This window comes from Borostomias antarcticus (assembly GCF_949987555.1).
Source record: "Borostomias antarcticus genome assembly, chromosome: 7".
Classification (NCBI taxonomy): Eukaryota; Metazoa; Chordata; class Actinopteri; order Stomiiformes; family Stomiidae; genus Borostomias; species Borostomias antarcticus.
The window spans coordinates 29,194,908-29,215,902 of NC_140240.1; positions in this window are offsets into that span (position 1 = coordinate 29,194,908).

A 20,995-nucleotide genomic window follows, 5' to 3' on the forward strand; every position below is an offset into this window, starting at 1 on the left:
CCCTTCTCTTTATCTCTCATTAGAAATCACTAGTGTAGGCCTAAGCTACAATATTGGACGTGGACACCGGTTAAACCTCCGAGCAGATAGTTGATTTAGCCTGAGTGAGATTCCTCCTTTAGCGAAGCCACTCCCAATACTCCTGTGAAGCAGGGTTCCTGGCAACGTGCATGTCCCATGGAGCAACTCGGTTCTTCCTCCCTCTCTCTCTCTCTCTCTCTCTCTCTCTCTCTCTCTCTCTCCACTCTCTGAGTTATCGTAGCCCATTAGGCTGCAATAATGTGAAAGTATACCGTCATGAAAATCCTATCAACGCTACATGGCCGGCCTGCAAATCCTACTCCCACGCCTTTCCCGAAGGCCTTTCCAATGTCAGGAACTGACAGTTGATAACCGCTCTATGTAAGACTCTCCATGTTTTTAAAAATGTACTTTTCTGATGTTATTATGATATTATTTGATAGTGTCTGTACATATACTAAACCCTTTCACGGACGAAGAGGTTAATTTGATAGCCTGCCTAGCTCATATAATTATTCCTGGTGTCTCATGCTTACAAAACGAAATGTTGTCTCGAAGCATTTTAATATTTAATTCCTGCAGATGTAAAGAGATGCGCATAGTTTACTCTGAAGCGTCCCGCCTTATCATTGATTAATAATAAGCGTGTGCGCACAAACGAATTTACATACATCACGTGTCCTATGCATACAGTTATCACTAAGTTCCTATGCCATTTCAAAAACCACAGAGCGTCCGAGTTTTTTGGTGAAATAAATCCATAAATAAGAGTCCATAAATAAGAGATCAAGTCAACAGTTGCTTGAATTTCATGCGTCAATGCTGAGTCAAAGGACGAGACAATCAGTTCTCATCCAGAGCCTGCACCATCAGAGGGGCGCTAAATGGATATGATACGGAAATGAAAACTGCTTTCCCATCATTAATTCAGCAGGTTGTTGCGTAACAATCCCGAGGGCTATCGCTTTCAAGCTGATACGGCGACGTGGAGGCGCGAGGGAAGCGGTCCGTCTGAATGACTGCGAGTCGTTGGAAATATTTGATGAGGGGGGTTCGCGCGACCAGCTGCTAGGTCTGACAGGGTTGATTTTCATCATTCGTGCAGACGCAGTCATGGGATTTCTGTCCTAGCCGTGTACAGTGCATTTTGCCCAGTAGGCGATACAGATCAGCAGCGCCACATCACTTCGACTCAGTGCGTAAAAGCTGCGCCGTCAGTGCGTCAATCTCTGCACTTCAACACGGAGCACATTGGACACACACCCGAACCTTGATCCAAACCTGCAGTTAAGTAATCATTGTGTTCCAATGAAGATCTCACGGGAGTATACGACACTATAGCAGCTCCAAGCTAAAATAAGGGAGACATTGGCCCCATCAGTCCAGTTTAATTTGTTTAATTATCGATCGCACGCGCTGTAATCAGCAAGGTGCCACACTGTGGGCGACGTAACAAATGGTTAATGGCAAAGTCGTAATTGCCGGCCTGAGAAAGCCATGTCGCAAATATACCTTATCTCAGCACTTCGACCGTAAACACATGACCTCTTAGGCGTGTACAGTAGGCTACTGTATGTGCACAGGTCATCACATTAAGGATCATTATCTATCCTCGACCCGTACAAACCGGCAATAAAACGTCTGTTTACCACAATGGGTGCAAATGAGATGGTGTGATGGATTAGATGTGCAGCGTTGTAAACATTCAGCTCAGCTACAGCAGGGACGCATCGCACCACTACTGGGATGAAGCTCCAGTCTGCCCAGCAGCTTACCTCGAGGATATATATATTAATATTCATCACTCCACTCTCTGCATTGGAAAAAAAAAGAGCAGCGCCATGTTTTCCTCCACCTTCCTTGTAGTGGGTGCGTCATGCCGTCTGCCACATGGGCCTCGGCTATACGCTCTTATCTAGCTTAGAAGAAAGTTGCACAAAATGTCAAAACAATCTTTCATTTGCCGAGAACTGCCGTCATACTTTTTGAGTTGCACTTGAACTTTTCCAGATTTGATTGCTCCTTTTTGGGATGACGTGGCCATTCACCATCTGGTGAATTATAGTCAAGAGAGTTACCTCATATGAGAGATTGCTGATGTTTTTTTTGTCGTTGTGAGGATTATAAAAGATGAATACAAATGCTCAAGTACATTATAGCACACACACACACACACACACACACACACACAGGGAATGGACACCAATCTGTAATGATCAGTCTCTGAGCTCGAGCTGAATAATGCAAGGCTTTATAATAGAGCTCAGTCTCTAATGGCAGAGATAGATAGGCGCTGCACAAGTCTATTTGCTCGGCATCTGTAACGGCACAAGGGTGGGAGGAAGGAGGAATCGGGGATTCTGACAAGAGCCCCATCAAGAGCTCGAGAGAATCGGAGAGAGAGAGCCACTGAGCTTTGGAGTGGCTCTGCCGTACAAAGTTGAATCCTTTGATTTGAGCGAATCCATGTTTATGCGGTCTTTGTTTACCGTTCTGTTGCCTGCAGAATCTGATGTTTGAGTGTATACCTCTATAGACCGTCTGGTATTACTCAACCGATTATGCGAATCACCTCACGTCGTTACATTCCAGTTCCGTTGTGTTCTCTTCCATTGTACTCTACATTCTATTATTCTATTCTGTTCTACATTCTATTCCGTCTCCTGGCAACCACGCTTGGCTGAAGTTCTGGAGACCTTGGTAAATAACCAACCCAAGCTTTTTCTTTCTAATCACTCAGTACAACTAAGTCCCTATGAATCAGGATTTAAAGCCATACACAGCACAATTTCAGCTTCACATTGGTTACAAATGATATCATTTCCGCAGTAGATTCGAGGAAACACTGAGCTGCCCTATTTATAGATCTGTCAGAAGCAGTTGGCTGAGCTGCAATGCTCATGCCCAGTCTGTTTTTCCATTTATGTTAATTAGCCTATATTGTTTCTTCTTTAATTGGTTGTCACGCCCATTTGTATGTAGACGATACTATTGTGTATTGCTGACACAGTTCAAGTGACCACTGAGAACTTGCGGCTTCCTTTTAATGCTCTCCAGGAAGCTGCTATTAGTCTTAAATTAGTATACGGTTCTCCAGAGACAGAACTATTGACTGTGATGAAGTGCATTCAGTATATCAGCAGTATATCTATTGCTAGTGGCTCTTGCATTGGAGAGTCACTGAGTATGAATATTGGCCTGTGACTCAATGAGAAATGTTCATCTAAGTTTCATGTGGATGACCTAGCCTCTAAGCTGTGACAGGAAATTAGTTCCCTCTACAGAAACAGATCTAGCTTGTCTTTGATCGGCAGGAAGAGGACTGTTGAAGCGGTGTTCTTTTTGGACTATGGTGATAGACATGCTGCTGCCTCAACTCTTAAACCGTTGGACTCAGTCCATCACTCGGCCTCAGATGTTTTACTGGTGACAGATATGATATGATATAGACCCAGGACCAGGTGGCGGGATTACATCTCCGCACTGGCCTGGGAGCGGCTAAAGATTCCCCAGGCAGAGCTTGATGCTGCTAGGGAAAGGGATGTCTGTCCCCTGCTGGAGCTGCTGCCTCCGCGACCCGACCCCGGATAAGCGGATGAAGATGGATGGATGGATGGAGATATGATGCTAACCCTTGTGTCCTATGATTGTCCCTCTCTTGCTGAAAGGCGCAATTATCCGTGTTTATTTCTAAAGCCCTTATAAGATACCTCCTTACATCACTTCATTGTTAGAATGGTAATCCTGGAACCTACTTGACGATCCGATGAGTGGTTCCTTTTTAGGGTTCCTCAAGGGGGTGGGGTAGGGTTACTGCACTGAACACGGAAAAACAGCTTTTTCCTTTGACGCCTGGAATGTCATTCAACTTACTCTGAAGTTGGAGGTTCCTCCATCATTTTCTGAATTTAAAAGTATGATTTCCGGTCACTGTGTGTCGACTTATAGCCGTTTTACCTGACTTTCATTGTTAACTTCTATTTTGTTTTGTTTATTGAACGCATTTGTTGATGTGTCTTTGATTTTATGTAAACGTGTCACGGTAAATGAGGGAAATCTCAGTGTCTTACGAGTTAAATAAAGGTTTGAAATTAAATGAAAAATTATATTCTACATTCTATTCTAGATTCTATTCTATTCTACATTTTATTCTATTCTACATTCTATTGTATTCTACATGCTATTCTATACTCTATTCTATACTCTATTCTACATTCTATCCTATTCTACATTCTATTCTATTCTACTGTATGTTGTATTCTATTCTACATTCTATTCTATTCTACATTCTATTCTACATTCTATTCTACATTCTATTCTACATTCTATTCTACATTCTATTCTACATTCTATTCTACATTCTATTCTCTTCTCTTGCTTCCTGAAGATCCCCTGCTGTGTAGCTCTGGAGCAGCAGGCCAGGAGCTCAGTGTTTGGGTTCTCTAATGGTTTTCCAGGGTTCCCAGGTGCCCCGTCCTCCGGTACTCCTGTCTCGTTATCTCCCTTCTCCCAGCATGCATTGGGAAGATGCCCCACGGGTTATCGAGAAGCTGTCTTTCTGAGAGGGGTCCTTGGTGGGCATGTTCCCGTGGGAACCCTGGCTTTTGGGAGAAACGCTCTATGACACACACACACACACACACACACACACACACACACACACACACACACACACACAGACTTTCTGTGTCTCACACACTCTCTCACTTTCTGTGTCTCACACACTCACGCTTTTGGGAGAAACGCTCTATGACACACACACACACACACATACACACACACACACAAACACACACACACACAGATTGTTCTTTCTCCATCACTCACTCACACAATGCTCTCTCTCTCTCTCTCTCTCGCACACACACACACACACACACACACACACACACACACACACACACACTGACACAAATGAACTTACTCTGGTACAGGATGGATCAGTCTGGGGCCATTATTCCATGTACCAGTAGGCAAGACACGAGAAGAATGATTCAATCAGAGGTACAGACAGATATCTACTCTTTTCTCAGTCCACAGCAACTCTCATTCTTTCCAACATCAGGCCACGGCACACTGCAGCACCACGACTTACTCACCACCCATTAAAACCTAAAGTGACATAAACTAACGTGAGGCACGGTGTGTTCCACGGGCGCTAGACTAACTCGGTGATAATTCTCCCAGGCCTGCTACATTAGTGCCTTTGCTTTGACAGCGCTGTTCATCACCTCGCCCAGCACTGGGCCTTGTTGGGCCGCATCCAAAACAAACACTCTCCCGTATGCTCCCTGATAGGAGGGCTGGGCGCACCCAGCAAACACACAACGTCAGGGAGACGTTCAGATCATGTCTTAATAACGTCCGTCGGTTCAGAACCCCGTTTGTACGTCTGCTGGACCCCTCAATATTCAAACGTCTGGCTTGGACCCCTCTAAGACGTCTGTGGACGTGCAGAACGGGTTCAATATCTGAACGTCTAAAAAAAACGTTCATTCTGGCTCCTAATTGGATTTCTTTAGACGTCCGAAAAAGACAAAAAAGTCATCTAAAAGACATCTTTTAGACGTGTCTTTGCTCAGTGGGCAGACGAACGTCAAAGAAGCGCCCGTACGGGGTAGCAGGATTCGCGCAACTGGTCCAAAAAAAACATTCAGATGGGGGCGGGGGGCAGAATGTATAGTATTGGTGAAATTCTATGTGGCAGCTGTCAGGCGATGTACGGCCCATGATAGGCCCAGTCACGCTGGAAAGCGCACCACAGACTTGGCCTAACGGTCGGCGGTTATGGAACTGTGTTGACAGATGTATTGGCTCCCGTAATTGGTTGTGTTTGCTTCACTCCGTGCGGGTGAGACCATGCGGCTTTGAGCGCAGAAGAGGTGCTGTTGTGTCTAGCAGGGGTGTGTGTGTGTGTTTGGGGCCGGGGGGGGGGGGGGGGGGGGGGTGCTGATGTCTGTTTGAATATTGTGAGGCTCCTAAAGGTAACATTATATCTCCGAATGGACTGTTTTTGGCCAATTACCGTGAGACTCAAGGTTGTCAAGTCTCTAACGGTTGTCGTCTGGGCAGGTGTATAATAGTCTCCGGCGCGCCGCTCCAGTAGTCCGGTTACTCTCAACGGAAAACCGAGACACTTTACTGCTCATTTGCAGGGAAGAGATCTCTCCCTCCAAACTGCAGCGGGGAGCAGGTGGGGTTTAGGACTCGATAATGTTTTGAAGCTGGCTCCCCATGAACAATGTATGGAGTTTAAAGTGAATAACAGACCAGCACTCCGTAGTCTCTCGGTTAGCTGCGGCAGCCTACATAAAGAGCTCGTGTCAAGTTCCACCGACGAAACAATGACCTTGTTGCCGTCTCCTGTACGTGGCGACGGGGTAATAACCACCTGCCGCCCGCTCTCCCACCCACCTCGGTTTGGATCTGAATTTCATTACCGAGGACGTAGCCAATTAAAGGCGGCCTGCTGTCTCCAAAGCAGCGATCTGGGCTCCCATCATGCCTCTCGCTGAAGAGATTGGAGCCCGCAGCATCCGTCGAGGTCACTCGTAGTTTCGGCAGAGAAATGTCTCGTGGAGGACTCGCACTTCTCTCTAAGGAGTCTTGCAGATACACTGCATCGTCTCTATATAACGAGCGATTACATATTACTCAAGCAGCGGCCGCGAAAGCCGGACCCACACAGTCATCGTCTTTGTTCTTCCTCCTAAAGCTTTGACGAAGCTCGGTTCGCCAACGCAAGTCCCGCGTTACCTCATGCTGCTGTCGTACTAAGGATGAGCTGTTCATCGCTTTCAAACATGCAAGGGAGACAGTTTAGATCACCACTCCGTCTGACAGTGCACATTAAATGCATCCGAGGATGAGCAGGAATATTTGTTTTGTGTGTGTGGTCAGAACACAATAGAATTATGCAATGTCGACAGGAATTGTAAAGCCGGGACTGTGGTGAAGGTTGTTAGCACCTGTAGACCGCCCTAAAAAGACTGCAGTGCAGACATTCAGTCAGTTGAATGTCCCTATTTTAGCAGTCCCTGTTTGAAGAAGTAAGCCTAATCTGAATAATTCCTCTCCTCTCTCCTCTAGGATGACTTTGACTTCCTTTTATGTTGAAATCGTGAAAGTGTAAAACCTCAGAAGAGATGTCAAGCATAAGTACTGTAGCTATTATTATGACTGTAGCTATATTATCACGGCAGCGTGTCCATGCCATCGGACTGTATGTAATTCAATCTTCTATCTTTTAACAGGTATGCCGTGACAGGCTGTTTGTCCGCGGTGTAATTTGATTGATCTAGAGTTCTTGTTTGACGTTTAGGACACAGGAAGGTTCTCTTGATGCGCCGTGGTGTTCATGCTACGGTACACACGCTCCAAGACCTTGAAACGCCGGCCCGTCGGAGCCATTTAAATAAAAAGCATCTCTTTTTGTATCCGTTTGAAAGTCTGCCTCCTGTCACGTAGCTTTGATGTGACGTGAAAAGACCACTTGACATTTTTCCTCTCTCTCGTCAAGGAGCTCCATGCTACGCCGCCTCTTCACGGCACCCGACCCACAATGCTTTGCTGCGCTCGGCTCTCATTAAACGTGATTGTTATCATCTGTCATTCCATGAGGTCCTAACTTCACTCAGTTAAATAACTGTCAGGGTTATCTCAGTGAATTCACTTTTCCTTTTCAATTGTACTGAATTGAGTCATTTGAAATGTAGAAGGAGAAGAATTCTTTATTCGTCATGCAGCATGCAGTGCACTTGACTCAAAACACGTGTAGTATAATGGGCAACACAAAAAACACACACACACGCATTAGGGTCACCGATGAAATGCTTCTCTCTGCTCTTAACCCATCCCGTCGTCCTTCCCCCAAGGGCATGCTGGGAGCTGACAGTAGGCGGTGTGCATGAGCCTCGCCGGGGGACCAATCCAAGTGCTCCTGTCCGTCTTCGTCATCGCCAAATGCCTATTGAGCATCCTTTTTTCTATCCTCAACTTCTGAATCCAGCCTCTTGTCTATTGATCTTCGCTATTATAGCACGACACCCATTGTTGTTGTTTTTTCTGTACGTGGACGGTTACTGTATGTTCCATGCGGCCTTGACCTCGAGCTCAACGTCAATTTAGAAGATGTCACCTTTGCCAGTCGAAGTGGTCTGCGGTTGATTTGCTATTGGACGTGAGCACAAGGCCTTCTTTTCTCTGCTCACGCCTCTTCAGTGTGTGTGTGTGTCAATTGGTTTGGTGTGTGTGTGTGTGTGGGGGGGGGGGGGGGGGGGCTGCTGTAGTAGATGGGGCCTCGTTTTCCTCAGCAGTGAGGACAGTGTGTGAATGAGTGTGAACACATGGTCAGTCACCCCGTCCTCCGACAGGGATGTAACCTGACTGCTGTGTGTGTGTGTGTGTGTGTGTGTGTGTGTGCGTGTGTGTGTGTGCGTGCTTGGGTACGGGTGGGTAAAAATAGCCCATCGGCTCAACGATTGCGACAAGCGCCAAAAGCCCCTCAAACGAGAAGTGACATCATTGCGGGAGAGAGCGCCTCTTCAGCTCAAGGTCAATCAGTCCTCCTCTTCCTCTTCCTCCTCTTCCTCCCACTCAGTCCTTTCTAATCCTCCATTCATCACCAGACCCCCCCCCCCCCCACTCCCCCCCCACATTGACTGTCTGAAACAACCCAGGAACGCTAAACGGAAGATAATCTGGCCCGAGTGGTAAATTGAACAATGACATTCCTCACTCCATTGATCTGACCTCGTCTCGTATTAACAGCATTGATCAGCGGTAAACGGAGAACCGTCCAGGTTTTTTTTTGGGGGGGGAGCGGGGTTTAGAGAAAGAGAGAGATAGAGGGACATGAGTGAACAGACACCTAAGTGACTATCGATCGCCCCCCTCCCCCCTCACCCTGCCTGCTGAGACCTCTTCAGGTTATAGAGGGATTACGTGTGCATGATGGCTGCCCATCTCTCAAAGATAATTATTGGGGAAGCTGTTTGGAAACACCCCCCACCCCCAGGGGATTGATAGAGTATCTCCCCCCCTACCTAAACTCTGGCTCGGGTTATAAAAGAGGTTGCTGCTGTCGGCTTTACTTATCTCCGTGGCCGAGTCGCTGGACGCTTCAGCGGCCGCGTGCGCTCTTAGCTGACCTTAGCTAAGGCAGCGATGATCCATTTCCTCCTGGTTCCTCCAACCTTCTGATTGAGTCCTCTTGTTCATAATTGTGACAGCGGCTGGTGATTTGGTCCGCAACTCGGCAAACCCCGAAATGCGCTAGGGGGCAAAATAACTAAAAAAAACGTTTTTTTTCGTTTTTTGTTTTTTTGTGTATTACCAAAGTTGAAGTTGTGAAGAACCTACTTACTATAACAGACAACAGTTTTAGGTTCACGAAATACGTATAATTAGTCTGCAAACTAAGCTAAATGTCAAAGACGAAGACTTGCTTCTGGAGCATTGTTGATACTTGTCTTTGACCTCCTCATACCAACAACAACAACAACAACCTGATCAGGACCTTAAAAAAATAAAATAAAAAAGTGATTATCTATGGAAGTTTGGAGAGGCAGACTTGATGGATCTGATTTATGGAAATATCCCAACCTTGAATGTGAGTTATGGGGGCCGAAGCCGCGCAGAACCGGCTGCACTCTGAGAAAATACTGATGATGATAACGCTGAAGAAAGAGGAGCATTAATCCGTCATGCTGCTGTTCTTATTGATGGTCCGATGTTGGCTTGGCAGGACGACGGCAAGGTGGATAATTAAAACTGGGATGGAGAACCTGCCTGTGTTTCATCCTCCAAAAGCGCACAAAGAGAAAACTTTTTAATGTCTTTCAATCTTTTTCTTTAAATGTTCAATGAGACACTAATTGCTTTTGTGATGGTTGTAGGTCACCACTTTCCCCCTGCGGAGTGCATCGATTCACATCAATTTGATTTAAGACGCTGCCGGTCGGAGATGAGTAAAAAGGCGAAGCTCGGCCAGGAAACCGAGTGAATTCGGGCCCCCAGGATGGCGGCCATTTGTACCCTCACGGTGGCTGGGAAGCAGGAGAGGATGACCGCTTCGCTACACGGCGCCTCTGTTTCCTGTTTCTCCGGTCTCAGTGGAGTCATTGTTGGCGAACCGTTAGGGGGTCACATGATCGCGCCAGTTACTGAAACAAACACTTCACTCAAATCCTTAACCGTCTCACCCCTCCCACCACCGTCTCTCTCTCTCTCTCTTTCTCTATCTCGATCACCCCTACTTCTCTCTGTCCGTCTGCCCCTAAGTCTGCTCCCTCTCCTCTCATCTCCCCTGCGTGGCTCTCTCCCTCTCCTCTCATCTCCCCTGCGTGGCTCTCTCCCTCTCCTCTCCCCTGCATGGCTCTCTCCCTCTCCTCATCTCCCCTGCGTGGCTCTCTCCCTCTCCTCTCATCTCCCCTGCGTGGCTCTCTCCCTCTCCTCTCATCTCTCCTGCATGGCTCTCTCCCTCTCCTCTCATCTCCCCTGCGTGGCTCTCTCCCTCTCCTCTCATCTCTCCTGCATGGCTCTCTCCCTCTCCTCTCATCTCCCCTGCGATGCTCTCTCCCTCTCCTCTCATCTCCCCTGCGTGGCTCTCTGCCTCTCATCTCCCCTACATGGCTCTCTCTCTCTCCTCTCATCTCCCCTGCGTGGCTCTCTCCCTCTCCTCTCATCTCCCCTACGTGGCTCTCTCCTCTCATCTCCCCTGCACGGCTCTCTCCCTCTCCTCTCATCTCCCCTGCGTGGCTCTCTGCCTCTCATCTCCCCTACATGGCTCTCTCTCTCTCCTCTCATCTCCCCTGCGTGGCTCTCTCCCTCTCCTCTCATCTCCCCTACGTGGCTCTCTCCCTCTCCCCTGCGTGGCTCTCTCCCTCTCCTCTCCCCTGCGTGGCTCTCTGCCTCTCTCCTCTCATCTCCCCTGCGATGCTCTCTCCCTCTCCTCTCATCTCCCCTGCATGGCTCTCTTCCTCTCCTCTCATCTCCCCTGCGTGGCTCTCTGCCTCTCTCCTCTCATCTCCCCTGCGATGCTCTCTTCCTCTCCTCTCATCTACCCTGCATGGCTCTCTCCCTCTCCTCTCATCTCCCCTGTATGGCTCTCTCCCTCTCCTCTCATCTCCCCTGCGTGGCTCTCTCCCTCTCCTCTCATCTCCCCTGCATGGCTCTCTCCCTCTCCTCTCATCTCCCCTGCGTGGCTCTCTGCCTCTCTCCTCTCATCTCCCCTGCATGGCTCTCTCCTCTCATCTCCCCTGCGTGGCTCTCTGCCTCTCCTCTCATCTCCCCTGGCTCTCTCCCTCTCCTCTCATCTCCCCTGCGTGGCTCTCTCCCTCTCCTCTCATCTCCCCTGCATGGCTCTCTCCCTCTCCTCTCCTCTCCCCTGCGTGGCTCTCTCCCTCTCCTCTCATCTCCCCTGCACGGCTCTCTGTCTCTCCTCTCCCGCTGGGAGTCTTGTAATCAGTCCACGTAGATGGTTCTTTTCCTCTCCTGGTACAATTCGTCTGGAGGAACGGGTCCAGGTTTCCGGATTTAGGCCTGTTTGATCATGTTACTGTGCTCCCAATCTGACACGGGAGGGAGGGAGGGAGGGAGGGAGGGAGAGAGAGAGAGAGAGAGAGAGAGAGAGAGAGAGAGAGAGAGAGAGAGAGAGAGAGAGAGAGAGAGAGAGAGAGAGAACTGGGTTATAGGTAGACCAATCCTCCCTCCCATCCACCAGCCATCCCAGGGTCCCAACCTCCATCACACCTCCGAAATTGGATTGGTTCCCTCAGCGTGGCGGACACTGGGACTGCGGAGTCGGGGGGGGGGGGGAACGGATTCGGCCTAACGCCGTTATGGGTTTCTTACAGAGCTCCGGATTGCGGTGCGGCACGATGTTGTTTCGTGGTCACTCGCACACCTGAAAGGCCATGGTGATGATTACTGCGCTGCAGAATGCATTGAGAGGGGCGTTTTTGTAGCCCAGTCTGTCTGGCATCACATTTTCATGTTTTCTGATGAGCCGACTGCGTCGCTGAGAGGTTGCGTACGACCCGCGCTGCTCAGTGAGGCGGAGACGGACCGGGGCTCTGCCAGATGAAACATGGAAGTGATTGAGACACAGGGGCTTGATTTCAGTCACACACACACACACACACACACACACACACACACACACACGGACGTGTACGCACGCAAAACACGCATGCCTCCCTTATCTACTGTGAATAGGAAATGCAGTAGTTTCCTTGTTTGGAATGTGAAGCCTATAAATAAAGTGTGATTAATTGCCAGCTGTTCTGTATTCTTATACAACAATTAGGTGGCTCCCACAGTCCAACTCCCCTTTGTTTTAGGAGGAAGTTAACCAAAAGGGTGGTTTTATGGGGCGGCTGTAGCTCAGTTGGTAGAGCGGGTCGTTCAGTGATCGAAGGGTCAGTGGTTCGAATCCCAGCTCCGACTGTCCACATGTCGAAGTGTCCATGAGCAAGACACCTAACCCCAAATTGCTCCCAATGAGCAGGTTAGCGCCTTGCATGGCAGCTACCGCCATTGGTGTGTGAGTGTGTGTGTGAATGGGTGAATGAGAGGCCATTGTAAAGCGTTTTGAGTGCCGCTAAGGTGGAAAAGCGCTCTATAAGTGCAGTCCATTACCATTTACCATTTGTTCACTGCAACAGACAGAACGTGTGTCCACTTCTCAGAAGCACGCTATCGAACTCCTACTGTTTAAGGAATGAGTGCAGAGCGGAGGCACAACTGTAAAGGAGACCAGGGAGAAATCGAGATGCAGTTGTTTTCAGCGTGACTTCCCTTGTTCGGTGGGAACGAGCTGTGAGAACAGCATGGAGCAAGAATAGCAAATATCCAAGGTAACCTTGAGCGAAATAAACAGAAGAAGAAACGGCATGCGAGAAGTGAAAATAGATGTTTTCCAAGCCAGATGTCCTTCGGCACTGCACTTACAGTACATGTTAAAGTCGCACAGAAATGGAAAAAGCATTCTGTCTCATTTTGGTTCACATAATTGGTCATAGTGTTCACCTACCTTCAACAATGTGTGCCAAAAAATGTACAAAATTCTACTTTTGTTGTAATCTTATATTAAAGTATATAATTTCTTACTTCCTGGAAAACGGTAGGTCACGTGCAATGACGACAACAGGCACCTTAGATTTTAGGCCAATAATCTCACAACATCCACCCGTCAATCAACGCTATCCTACTATCGAATCTGTCTAAAGTTCTTAAAACCCGTCCACTTGTCAATGTTCCAATCAAATTCCTCTAAACATTATGTCCCACCCTCATAGCTTGTTTGCGTTGGAAATACGTCAAACTATGGAAGTTAGATGATCTCAAACGTCTGTTTCTGTCAGGCCCACAGGGGGGGGGCAACATTCATTCTGTTCACAACAGCGCGATGGGCAGCCAGGCGAAATAGCTTCAGGGGACCTAGCAAACAAAACATGTTCAGTCACAATTATATTGTTAAAAATATAAAAAATATGTTTTCCAATGGATATATTTGACGAAAGTAGATTAATAAGCAAGCCGCTTTTCATCGCTAACTCAGAGCGGGGAGAGAATCATTTTTTTTCAAAGATGGCGCTGTTCAATAGGGATTCACTTTTTCGAGCAGTCAGTGAATGGAGTGACCCTATCCAGTTGTATTAATACATTCATGGTTTCTGTGCGACTTCAATGTTTGTTTTGGCTGGAGAAAATTGAATTATAAGATAAATGTTTTTGTACAGTTTATAAATTCCTTAGGTTAACTAAAATATTTAATGCTTACATAACTCAATACAATCATTATTTTCAGATAAAATAAAGAGTTTGTGCCTGGTGAGAGAAATGTAGCAGCATAATTCTTTGTGCAGAAACATTCCAAGCAATAAATAGGATTATATCCAGGTGTGAAAACATGCAACTGCTTATTCATCCATTCAACCCTTTTTATATCCATGCTCTTATGCTCTGAATGTCTCTGTTATATTATGGTATGTATAGCTCTATTATTAACTACTCGGACACACGGATATGTATGTGTCAAATTAGTCCTCAAACCTTTTTGTTTTGAACTTTCAAAAAGCACGAACCCGGGTACACTCAGCCAGTCAGCAACCGACGTAATGACGTCTCAGCACCGCCCTGCGGGCTAACGGTGCATTCTGGGATCACCCCAAGATGGCTGCGCCCTTGCAGGAGTGCTGAAGAAGTGTCTCCCCTGGACAAATCGTTGTGTATCTCACAGCAAACAAGTTGCACCGAAGCATCTACGGCGACACCCCGTTGCGTGACCAGACCCCACGACCCGAGACGGTCAGCTCGAGCGTGACAGCGCGTGGCGTGGCCGTGGCAGAGCGTGGGAGTGAAGATGGGCCTCGTCTCGAGCCCCTTCCCGTGACGAGGAGACGCCGTGGAGGCGAGGAGAGAAGACGCGCGTTCCCCTGCAAACACAGGGTTTTCACAGGAACTCGACGGGTTCGACATCATCTACAGGTTGTGGACGCTGCCCTACCACTTCCTGGCCAGAGTGCTGCCCTACCAGGTCCTGGCCAGAGTGGTCTGCGCGACCGCGTCCGTCCTAGGAGGCAGGAGACGAGGAGGTTTCCCAGCCCAGATTCAGCTGATTTCTACCCCGCCAAGGTCTGCATCTCTCTCTCTCTCTCCCCCGGGTGAACAGCGCCATTTCTGCTCATCTCTCCCAGGCGAGACACCGGCTTGTCATGTGGATTGTTTTGCGAGATAGATATGAAGATAGATATGAATACACAACGCGATAAGAACATGTGGCAGAGCTGAGCTCGCTGACTCGCTGTCAGCTAACGTAAGCTAAGCTAAGCTAGCTGGTTAGCCAAACTGTCAAATGTAGCATGTCACACTGGAATGCTAGCATCGTGCTAGTCTGTCAAACTTGCTAGCTATGTGTGTTCTGTCCTGCTAGCTGAATGTGTTCTTGGTTGTAACCTAGCTAGCTGTTTAGCTAGCTCACTTAAATAATGTGTCTCTTCATGAACAAGCTAGGCTAGCCGGCCAGCTATGAAAGGGAACCCGGCTGCCTAAAGTTTGTTTTTATTTTGCAGTGTGTATATATAGCTCATGGTTGTGTACACTAGCGTGTCCAAGCAGCTAGCTGTCATAGTAGTGCACTTTGTTCACTTGATCTGCGGGGTACACTTGTACACGTTATCTTTGTACACTTTGTACACTTGATCTGAGTCTGCGAGGTGGAGTGACCCAGATACTGAGGGGTCCAGCAAGGATCTAACCTTACCAGCTCACATTTCACTACATGCTTTAATAAAGACATTGGATATTATTATTATTATTATTATTAATCTAAATAGACACTTGCACTGTGTCAAATAGCCTAACTCTTCTACAGGTATTACTTTCCATGGAGAAAAACAGACAGAGCAGCACACACATTAAATAAAAATCAAAGACAAAATTCTCTTATACCATTTATTCTCGGCCAAGAGACGAAGAACGCCAACGTTCATCTTAAAGCCTTCCTCACAGCGTCTTAACTGTTCTAATATAATACTGTTCAGTACCGTCAACGCCACCTGCAGCTTAACCACTAGGGCCATCCACCCTACATCTAACGTTATCTTGACGTCTCCGCCTCTCTCTCTCTCGTAGGGCCCTGATGAGAATGGACTCTGAGCTGCTGCACTCGCCGGCAGTGGGCCTGGCCGAGGAGGAGGAGGCGGACATGAGCGACTGGAATCTCCCGCTGGCCTTCATGAAGAAACGCCACTCGGAGAAGATCGAGGGCTCCAAGGCCCTGGCTCAGAGCTGGAGGATGAAGGACAGGGTGAGGAGAACCTCCGGAGATAGAATCGGAACGCGTTTAGAATTAGAACCCGAGAGCAAGCGAGCACTCTAGAACCTAGAGCCTGGTGTTCTAGACTCTCCACTGGACTACATCTTGTTGGTGGAGCGCTGGCAGTGATGTGGTTGCCGTTCCAGCACCCGTATTCTTGAATTCACCGCATCGATAGATCAACAGGTGATCGGAATTGGCTGATTTTCAGCTGACCGGACAATATTGGTGACCAGCCGATCCGTCTCCGTCTGATACATCCGATTCAGTATTGGAAATGTATTTTCTATTTATTTAGGCTGTATAAATGTTATCTTTCATGTTTTAATCCCTCCTCTAACTTGCAATAAGATTCCTAAGAAGCATTTTCACTATTTGTAATCGTCAGAAGGTCTCTGTCGGTTCCGTCTGCCTGTCAGGCTGAGACACACACACACACACACACACACACACACACACACACACACACACACACACACACACACACACACACAGAGTAAGATTTGGTTAATCGATTAATTGCTTGTTAGACCTTTTTTGGGGGGAACAAACGTTTTCAACGGGAGTTGCATGAAATCTGATAATGATTTAAGGTCTGACTGCACATGAGGGCGCCACGCCATGTAGTGAAGGCTAATCGGGATGGGAAATTTCAACGACACAGCCGAATAAGACACAAAAATGAAGCGAGCAAAGCACAGTCCGGTGCGGGACGTTCTTATCAATTAATCGACTATCGTTTGTTAAGCTTAACAGTTATCAATTAATGAAATTCCTTGAAATTTGCAACTCTAGAAAGAACTAGACACTCGGAAGTGCAATCGGTGTATCCCTACCAATGTAGTTCTACGTATAATAAGTATCTGGAAAATGACCGAGTGGATTTTAGATAGAGGCGAGTAGGGGTTCCACCCTTTCTTGGTTTTGGAGAGGGATTAGACAAAGTGGGCTCAGAAAGACTTCAGTGGAATCGCTGTCAATCTCATCAAATTTGAAATGGGGCGTGTTCTTCGGTAATTGAGTTTAAGGGACACTTAGAAAACATACCAATTTGGTCGGCATCAAAATTAAGCGTTTCTAAGCTGCCGTCGATGCCAGTGTACCGGTCTTGATCTCGCGAGGAATGAAAGGTCGGAGGTTTCTCTGCGAGCTGACACGTTGATCTGACACGCCGCGGTCACCGGCAGTCCAGCGTTCAGGCATGACGTCGGTTCTCCGGACGCGTCTGTCTGCACTGAACCCTGAAAAACTTAGCCTTGCCTGTATTATTATTGCTCCTCATTGGCTGGAAATTCATCTCACTGTGCTTTAGCCTGATACCGGTCGATGACAAGACGCTTTCCCCTTGCGGACGGTGAATGGCCACAGTGCTGCTTGTCCGTTAAACCTCGACAGGACTTTTATTATGAAAGTCGAGAGCGTTTGATCCCTGCAGCGCGTAAGCTTGCCTGATGGCTTTCCAGCAGCCGGCGCCACGAAGAGCTATCGCCGCAATAATGTCAAACGTCACATTGTCATACATTAAACAGGCAGTCTAAGCACCCCTCTTGGCTACCACACGGCTCAGCCCAAATGAAATTTATAACACCCCCTTTTGCTGTTATGACATATAATTACACTGTTCTGCCTTGTGAGCTACCTGGCTTCAGGGAATACTGGATGTGAATGTATCATAAAACACCATGCCTTATTCATTTAACATCTCTGAGTGAGTCTGTAGGGTTCCAAGGGAAAATTTGTAGAGTACCTCGAACAACAATGCTAAAAAGTGCGTGTCTGTCTGTGTCTGTCTGTGTGTCTGTCTGTGTGTGTGTGTGTCTGTGTGTGTTTGTGTGTGTGTGTGTGTGTTCCATACCGCGCTACAGTAAGCCGAATCTATCTAATCTATCTAATTCTTAGTGTACCTCGAACAACGATGCTAAAAAGTGCGCGCGTGTGTGTGTCTCTGTCTCTCTGTGTGTGTGTGTGTGTGTGTTCCATACCGCGCTACAGTAAGCCGAATCTATGTAATCTATTAACGCAGGACGGTCTTGCCCTCAGCAGGCTTCAGCTCCGCCCGTCATGGAAAGGCCAGGTCGGCCATTTCAGACGGGATAGAGAGCTTCCCCACTCTGCACTAATCTCACACACGCCGATTACTGCTGATTGATAGCGGCGATAGTGGGAGAGATACCCTATTGGCCGAGAGCCTCGAAGGGTTAAGGAGGGTCACGTGACCAGGGGGGGGCGGGGGGCTATCGAGTGGTCCGTAAAGGATGTGGTGCATCGTGGGAAATCAGTAGTTCGCAGCCTGTCGGACGCCCTCTGGATGAACAGAGGGGAAGGGGAGGGAAGCCCAATCACAAGGCCCATTGGTCAAGAGGGGGGCTCGGTCCCCGTGGGGGGTGTCGGCACTTGAGTTGTGGCCATGTTGATGTTGATGGTGTTAGTGAGTGTGTGTGAGTTGTGGCCATGTTGATGTTGATGGTGTTAGTGAGTGTGTGTGAGTTGTGGCCATGTTGATGGTGTTTGTGTGTTGGTGAGTGTGTGTGAGTTGTGGCCATGTTGATGGTGTTTGTGTGTTGGTGAGTGTGTGTGAGTTGTGGCCATGTTGATGGTGTTTGTGTGTTGTTGAGTGTGTTAGTGAGTGTGTGTTAGTGAGTGTTTGTGTGTTGGTGAGTGTGTGTGCGCCCACCTGCTTAGCGCCAAGACCTGTTGCATAATGTAAAGTGATTATGTATTGTGATGATGTATTGAGTTGTTGTTTTTTTTCAACGTTAAGTGTCTTTGGGTATCTTGAAAATCGCTATACAGATAAAATGCATTATTATTATTATTATTATGATGATGATTATAACATCAGCTACTGGATGGAGAGTTCTGGAGCAGAAAGCCCAGTGCTGGTTGGTGCTGAGGTGTGTGTTGGTATCTCGACCCCCTGACTGGGCTGAGAATGAAGAGGGTCGCTCCTCCATCACCGAGCAGCGGCCCATCGGAGAGAGAGATCACTGGGTCCGATAGGCCTCTCTCTCTCTCTCTGTCTCTCTCTCTTTCTCTCTCTCTGTCTCTCTCTCTCTCCTCCCTCTCTTTCTGTCTCTCTCTCATTCTCCCTCTCTTTGTCTCTCTTCCTCTCTCTCTCGTTCTCCCTCTCTCTTCTCTCTCTGTCTCTCTCTCGTTCTCCCTCTCTCTCGTTCTCTCTCTCTGTCGTTCTCTCTCTGTCGTTCTCCCTCTCTCTCGTTCTCCCTCTCTCTCTCTCTCTCTGTCTGTCTCTCTCTGTCTGTCTGTCTGTCTGTCTGTCTGTCTGTCTGTCTGTCTGTCTGTCTGTCTGTCTGTCTGTCTCTCTCTCTCTCTCTCTCTCTCTCTCTCTCTCTCTCAGACACCCTTGTCCAGAGTAGCTTAGCTCAGTCCATGTGTGTTGTTGACCCTGGGACCCGGGGCAGAGTACAGTAACCTCTCCTGCCACCTGTAATCTCGGACTCACACTACAGGATCTTTGGGCTGTTTTATCCACGATTCACCCCTCCTGACAATCAGAGGAGAAATCTGGTCTGGAACGTTGGTCGGTACCGATGTTTGGCCCGGATGATCTTGTAATTTGAGGGGCTTACAGATCCAATCTTCAACCCCAGACCCATCGGGGCCTCGATAATGTCACTACTTTACAAGCGGGAAGACGAGACCAGTGGTTGGTTTCTCCCTCGGGTACGATAGCATCCTGTAGTCTGTGTTGAGCCGTTATTTTCAAATCTTGTCGTGTGCGCATGTTTGAGATTCACGAGAAGAACATCTCATCTCACATCTTAAGATTCTCAAAAACGGTTAGGATTTTAAACATCCCGTAACGTGAGACCGCCGTAAGCGGGAACGGCCCCGGCGTGCGTGCGTGCTTACATGTGCACGCTCATACTTGCGTAATCTTTGTTTATGATTGCGTAATGTTTGTTTATGATATGTCCGCACTTTGCCTCGGCTTCCAGGCTGGAGTCTCACGAGGTCACGGCTCACACAGCCTGAAACCGCCTCCACGCTGTGACATGTGAGGGCTGACGTGCGTGTCAGATGACCGGTGACCCCTACACACACACACACACACACACACACACACACACACACACACACACAGATAGATTCGTAGATTCATACAGCTCAGTAGCAAGTGAGACTTCTCACCTGTCTGTCCTCCAAGAGCCCAGCGCATACACGATGACACGCACACACACACACACACACACACGCACCCATACACAATAAACCAAGAATCAATACCATCGTTATAGTTAGGGAATAACCTTGGCGTTGTATTAATATACAGTTCTTTATCAATACGTTTTAATTCTGCTACTGTCAATGAGATCCATCAATGCACACGGTCCACGGCCCAGGATGTAGTATAGACCTCCAGGACAGTCATCGATCCCGGGGAAAGTTATTTATTATTTTGCGTGCCGTTGGAGAAAAAAAAATCGCTCGCTCCCTCGGTAATCGATACCTGGGAAATGTCTGGGCGCGTTTGTCCAGAGCCCACAGCTCCGTCTGGTGATGAAGAAGATGAGCGAAGGCTCACTCTGGCTCTCTGTGTTAAAGCCCTCCTCACCCGCGGGATCACAGTCTCTCTCTCTCTCTGTGTTAAAGCCCTCCTCACCCGCGGGGTCTCACAGTCTCTCTCTCTCTCTCTCTCTCTCTCTCTCTGTGTTAAAGACCTCCTCACCCGCGGGGTCTCACAGTCTCTCTCTCTCTCTCTCTCTCTCTCTCTGTGTTAAAGCCCTCCTCACCCGCGGGGTCTCACAGTCTCTCTCTCTCTCTCTCTCTGTGTTAAAGCCCTCCTCACCCGCGGGGTCTCACAGTCTCTCTCTCTCTCTCTCTGTGTGAAAGACCTCCTCACCCACGGGGTCTCACAGTCTCTCTCTCTCTCTCTCTCTCTCTCTCTCTCTGTGTTAAAGCCCTCCTCACCCGCGGGGTCTCTCTCTCTCTCTCTCTCTGTGTTAAAGCCCTCCTCACCCGCGGGGTCTCTCTCTCTCTCTCTCTCTCTCTCTCTGTGTTAAAGCCCTCCTCACCCGCGGGGTCTCTCTCTCTCTCTCTGTGTTAAAGCCCTCCTCACCCGCGGGGTCTCTCTCTCTCTCTCTCTCTGTGTGAAAGCCCTCCTCACCCGCGGGGTCTCTCTCTCTCTCTCTCTGT